Source organism: Mustela nivalis (genome assembly GCF_964662115.1).
Source record: "Mustela nivalis genome assembly, chromosome: 14".
Classification (NCBI taxonomy): domain Eukaryota; kingdom Metazoa; phylum Chordata; class Mammalia; order Carnivora; family Mustelidae; genus Mustela; species Mustela nivalis.
The window spans coordinates 7,160,878-7,166,128 of record NC_139033.1 but is presented as its reverse complement, the minus strand read 5'-3'; the positions used below and the strand labels follow the sequence as shown (position 1 = coordinate 7,166,128).

The 5,251-nt window shown below is 48.3% G+C and overlaps 1 long non-coding RNA gene across 1 annotated transcript; it reads left to right on the top strand.

Moving 5' to 3' along the window:
- Positions 1–1,240: 1,240 nt before the first annotated feature.
- On the top strand, positions 1,241–4,606 carry LOC309848335. The gene is made up of 3 exons (XR_014302968.1): positions 1,241–1,464; positions 2,846–3,005; positions 3,831–4,606. It is a non-coding gene; the product is annotated as an uncharacterized lncRNA (long non-coding RNA).
- Positions 4,607–5,251: the final 645 nt, after the last annotated feature.

The following is a 5,251-nucleotide window of genomic DNA, read 5'->3' as shown; positions in this document are numbered from 1 at the left end:
GTGGAGTCAGGGGTGAAATTCAAGGCCGATGTTTTATTAGCTTCTTCCCAGAATCTGTGGGTCTTGGGATTGCAGACGGAGGCCAAATGTTCCCTTTGAGCATTCTGGGCTGTGTGACTATTATTTGCATTTGTGTGAGGGATGGGAACAGCAGACTGGCTAGAGAGTGTGTCCTTTGACTTGCAAGCATTGGGAGGCTTCTTCCAGGCAGCTTTGAAACCCAGTCCTATAGAACGCAACTCTGTTCCTACTGGTATCCTCAGGAGTCATTCAACACCCCTATTTGAAACTTACCAATGATTTCTCACTGCTCTGGGGTAAACATTATGATGCTTTGTGGCCCATATGGTGCTGCTTTCTCTCTAGCTTCACTTTATCCATGCTTGTCCCTGTTCTCTGAACTATATCTCACTGATGCTCTTTAAGTATTTCTTCCTTCTACCACAGGGCCTTTGCATATGCTATGTTTACTGTCTAAACTTCATTTCACACCTAGTTCACTGAACTAACTCCTGTTTATTTTTCAGATCCCAACTCAGTTGTCTCCTCCTCAGGGATGCCTTTTCCAAGGCCAATGTCTCCATTATATGCAGCAGATGCTGTGTATTGGGGTCCACGACACCCTTAGGAGCCATGAGGGGAAAAAAAGTGTTCAATTTCTTTAAAAATCAGAAGAACAGGGGCGCCTGGGTGGCTCAGTGGGTTAAAGTCTCTGCCTTCAGCTTGGGTCATGATCTCAGGGTCCTGGGATCGAGCCCCGCATCAAGCTCTCTGCTCAGCGGGGAGCCTGTTCCTCCCTCCCTCTCTGCCTGCTGCTCTGTCTACTTGTGATCTCTATCAAATAAATAAATAGAAAATCTTAAAAAAAAAAAAAAACCAGAAGCACAAAGGGACTATAATAATGACCATACAATGATGATTCTAACCTGGATTTCCTCTAATGCAGTTGTAAAAGATAATTTTTTGAATGAGAAAAGGGTCCATCAAGGCATGAATAATTGGCCCCCAGCCCTTTCAACCTCCCAGCAGCACTGGCCAGGTCTCCGCATCAAATGCTTTCCTAGTGCCCTGAACTCTTCCATCAAAGCACTTGTCACAGCTGCCACTGAGTACATGTCCTCTAAAATACAAACTCCATGATACAAGGACCACATCTGACAGGTCTCTAGCCGGCAACGTCGTATAGCACCTGGCTTGTCACGCATGCTCAGTTGCTGCAGGTAGGGCTGGGCGGAGGCAGTCTACCTGCACGGCTCAGCCACGTTCTAAGCAGGAACATCAACTCGATCTGCTGCTTTTAACCACCCAGCCGGCTTGCAGGTCTGAGGGGAGGGGACAGGATGGGAAGCAAGAAGAAAGACTCACAGTGCACATGGGGGAAGCGACAGTGCCAAACTTCTCCCCTTGGGGAGCAGCGTGGGAGGGGTGGCAGAGACAGAGCGTAAACAAACATTTCCTTGTCTGGTAGGTCATTTTGTAATTATGTGCGGGTCAAGCACTTCAGACTCCCGGAAGTCAGACAATATCTGCTTCCAGAGGCCATTAATGGTCAAGGGCCCCCGGAGTGAAGTGGGACTTTCATTAGAAGGTCTTGTCCTATTCAGGCAGGAAGCACGCTAAGTGACAGTCCGGAGAGAAACGGCGGAGCAGGCAGTAAGCCAGAGGAGGGGGTGCTGACCTCAGGGCTCAGAGAAGAGGAGGGGGAACAGAAACATATGAACTCGGGGAATCGGCCAAGTGTGGTCTGAAGTCCTGGGCAAGGGGCTGGGGGGCGGGGGAGGGAGACGATGGTTTTGACTCAATGATCCGGGGAGGGAAGCTGGCGGAGAGGGATGTGAGCAGTGCCTCTCTCCACAGGACACCCTCCCCGAGGGAAAACACACAGAGCCCTCGAGCGAGAGGACAACGGGAGGCCACTAAGAGGAAGCAGAGGAGGCTGTTGTCAGAAGTGGGGCTTGTCTTGCTTCCTGGCTGCTCTCCTTCAGTCTCGCTCCCAGAGATGGCGGGGGCTTTCGGTTCACCCTCACGGCGGGGTCGCAGTGCTCTGGGAGGGATGGGGTTAGAGGGTGAAGAGGGTGAAGGCGAGGCCTGGTGGAGAGCCAAAAAGAAAACCACACACACACACACACACACACACACACACCCCAACTGGTAGCAAACAGGATGGACCGGTGGCTGCGGGCCAAGATCCTCTGGGTTCACATGTGACTCGGGCCTGGTGGCACAGCGGCCCTCGCTTCCCCTCACAGGAACTGGGCAGATTATGGGAAGAGGCACCGGCATTCTTAAAATTCCCCTGTCCTCACAGACCTAAAATTAACCTGTTTAGAATGCTTGATATGGATTTGGAACACAATATAAGTAAATAACATAATAACGGTCCAGAGACCCAATATCTGAACCGCAGTTTTATTAGCCTATGGTAGCCCACTGCCAATGCCTTTCATTGGTCATAATTATCCGCGCTGTCCTTTGTATCCAAGGATGCCAGTGACTGATACTGTCCCTGTATGTGGCAAAGGTCACCAAAAGAATGGATCATATAATCTTTAAACAGCGTTTCGAGCTGTCGCTCCCAGGCCATACAGTTCAATGGTTTTTGGTATATTCACGGGGTTGTGCAACCATCACCACAATCTAATTTTAGAACATTTTTGTCTCCCTTAGAAGCAGCCCCACACCAGCAGCAGTTAAACCCAAGTTCCCTTTCCCTCCATCCCCTGGAAACCGCTAATCTTCTTTCTGTCTCTCTGGCTCTGCTGCCTCTATGTACTTCATGTAAACAGAACCACTCAATGTGGTCTTCTGGGGCTTGGCTGCTCTCACTTAGCACGATGTTTTCAAGGTCCATCCATGTCGCAGCACCGCTCAGAGCCACATCATTCGCCTTGCTGGGTATGCTGTTGTAGGGACATGCCGTGTTCTGCTGATCCATTCATCACGCGCGGACATTTGTTTGGGCTTCTGTGAAAAGTGCTGGTGGGAACATGGGTGTGCGCAACCAGGTAACATCCAAAATTGCGATGCGCCCATGACTTCAAATCCTGTGTATCTTTCTTGGGACTTAAGAGTATATGAAAACCTACTTTACGTTTAGTCTTATCTTTTCCAAAAAGGCAATTTTGTGTGGAGGGATCACGGTAGCCGATGGGTTGGAACAGGGGACTTCGCGAAGACACAATATTTGAACAACTTGGAAAAATGAAACTGCTGACTTAGGCAGTCTTTCTCATGTGATAGCTCTGCAGTGTGTGTTAATTTGCACATATGCACTCTCATGGACAGGCCACATGCAGAGGCTGCGAACCTGGGACCTAGAGGTCAAATCCATTCCCACAGGCACGCCGTGATGGGCCAGCATATTATCTTCGCAATATCTTAGACAGCATTTTAAAAAAAAAGATAAAAATGTTAAAGTAATAATAATAACTTTTGAAAAATCACACAAGATAAAAATCTTGATTTCTGCCTTCTCTTGAAGGTGTAGGAGCTCCAGCCCCATGAGTAGCTGCCCTTTGAGATGGGGCTACCCTCCCCCAGTTGCCAAGACCCCACGACTCCCTCTCATCCCCCTTGTTCTGAGGCTCAGCGGTCAGTTATCGTTCATGTCTGGTGTTTTTCCAACGACAGAGAACGAGTTCTCTGTAGCCAGGGCTCCACCAAACGTGAGAAAATCTAGCCAAGCAAGTTTCAGGACAAATAGAGAAAGCATTACTTTGTGGAGAAGAAATTATTCCTGTATGATTTAAACATGCACAACCATATACCTACTATTCACAGACATGTTGTGCATCTCTCCTAAACAGTGTCTGTCTCTCCTCTCCCTGCAGATGTTGGCGTTTGCAGCCCTCGGCTTACACGTGTGTTTGCGGCCTCTCTCCTCTCAGAGTGGCTCTCCGCGTTCTTTGAGGACCGTCCCCAAAATGTCTTTAACAGCCACCGCCTCCTGATCCCCTTCAGCACCTACTATGGGACCACTGACCAAAGACACCTTGGTATGTGACAGGCTGTCAATTCCAATGAAATCTTTGAAGATGGTAGCAGGTACTTTATTAAGCACTTGCTGTGTACCTGGCTCTGTTCCAAGCTGCTAGGTACTCGGGTACTTAGGTCCTTGGGTTTTCAACTACCTCATGGAGTGACAAGCAAGGGATATAAGTTGCCCAAAGTCACCCAGTAAATGGTGGGGCCGGGGTTTGAAGTCAGGTGGTCAGATTCTGGAACCCATCCCTCTCAATCACTAGTCTACACGTCACTCTAGATTGATTTGTCTTTGGTGTAAGGTCTCTTTTTTAACCTAGTGGGAGAAACTGAGGCAGGAAAGAAACCCAAATCTCACCCAGGATCAACGAAAGCCTGAGTGCCCAAGACTTTATTTCAAATGAACTTGAAGCAAATTCCCCAGTCTATTTTATGTAGGTACCTAATGCTACCTGTCAAGAGACCTTCCCATTCCAAGTCTATCTTTATTTTTCTAAGTGTCCAAGATTCGGGGATAACAGTGAACATTTGAGGGGATATAAGAACATACTCAGAAAAAAACATTTAGGAAGCTTCCTTTTCTCATTACAAATGAATAAAGAAAAAAAAAACCTTTGTTCCATGAGGAGATCAGCTGTAATTTTTACAATTTAAATGCATTACAGGCTGGACAGAACTAAGACACAGTAATAGTAGCAAAGAGGTGGCTGATAGTTTCAGCTTTCCACCTGCAGAGCTCTTTGGGGTTTGTCAAGTTCAATCACAACCACTTTTCCATTTTTCTAGAAACCTCTTGAAACAGCTCATGGAAGCAAGTATTGTGACCACAGATGGGGATAGTGTGGCTCTGAAAGGTGAAGGAATGAGCCCAAGGTCCCAGAGTCCCATGTACCCAAGCAGCAGCATGGTTGGGTGGGAAATGGTTCATTCTGTACAACAGGCCAGTTAGCAAACATCCTGGGGCCCAGGAGAAGCACTGCAATATGGAGACAAGTCAGATATGCCTCTCTCCCTCTGGTGATAGAGGCTCTGTGCTAGGCTCACTTCCGTGTCTCCCGGTGCCCCAGCCTGGTGCCTCTGAGTCCTGGTAGCCCCTGGTAGCCAAGGCCCTAGGCAGCTGCAGCACTAGCCGTCCCTTTGAGAGCTCTCCGAACTAGTGCCCAGGCTCCTGCTAAGTGTCTGCCCCAGGCTCGTGAAGCCCGAAGTCTAAACAGGTTCCCTTCAAATACAAAAAATTAAGCTGGACCCCTCTATCATTCCTCACACGAAA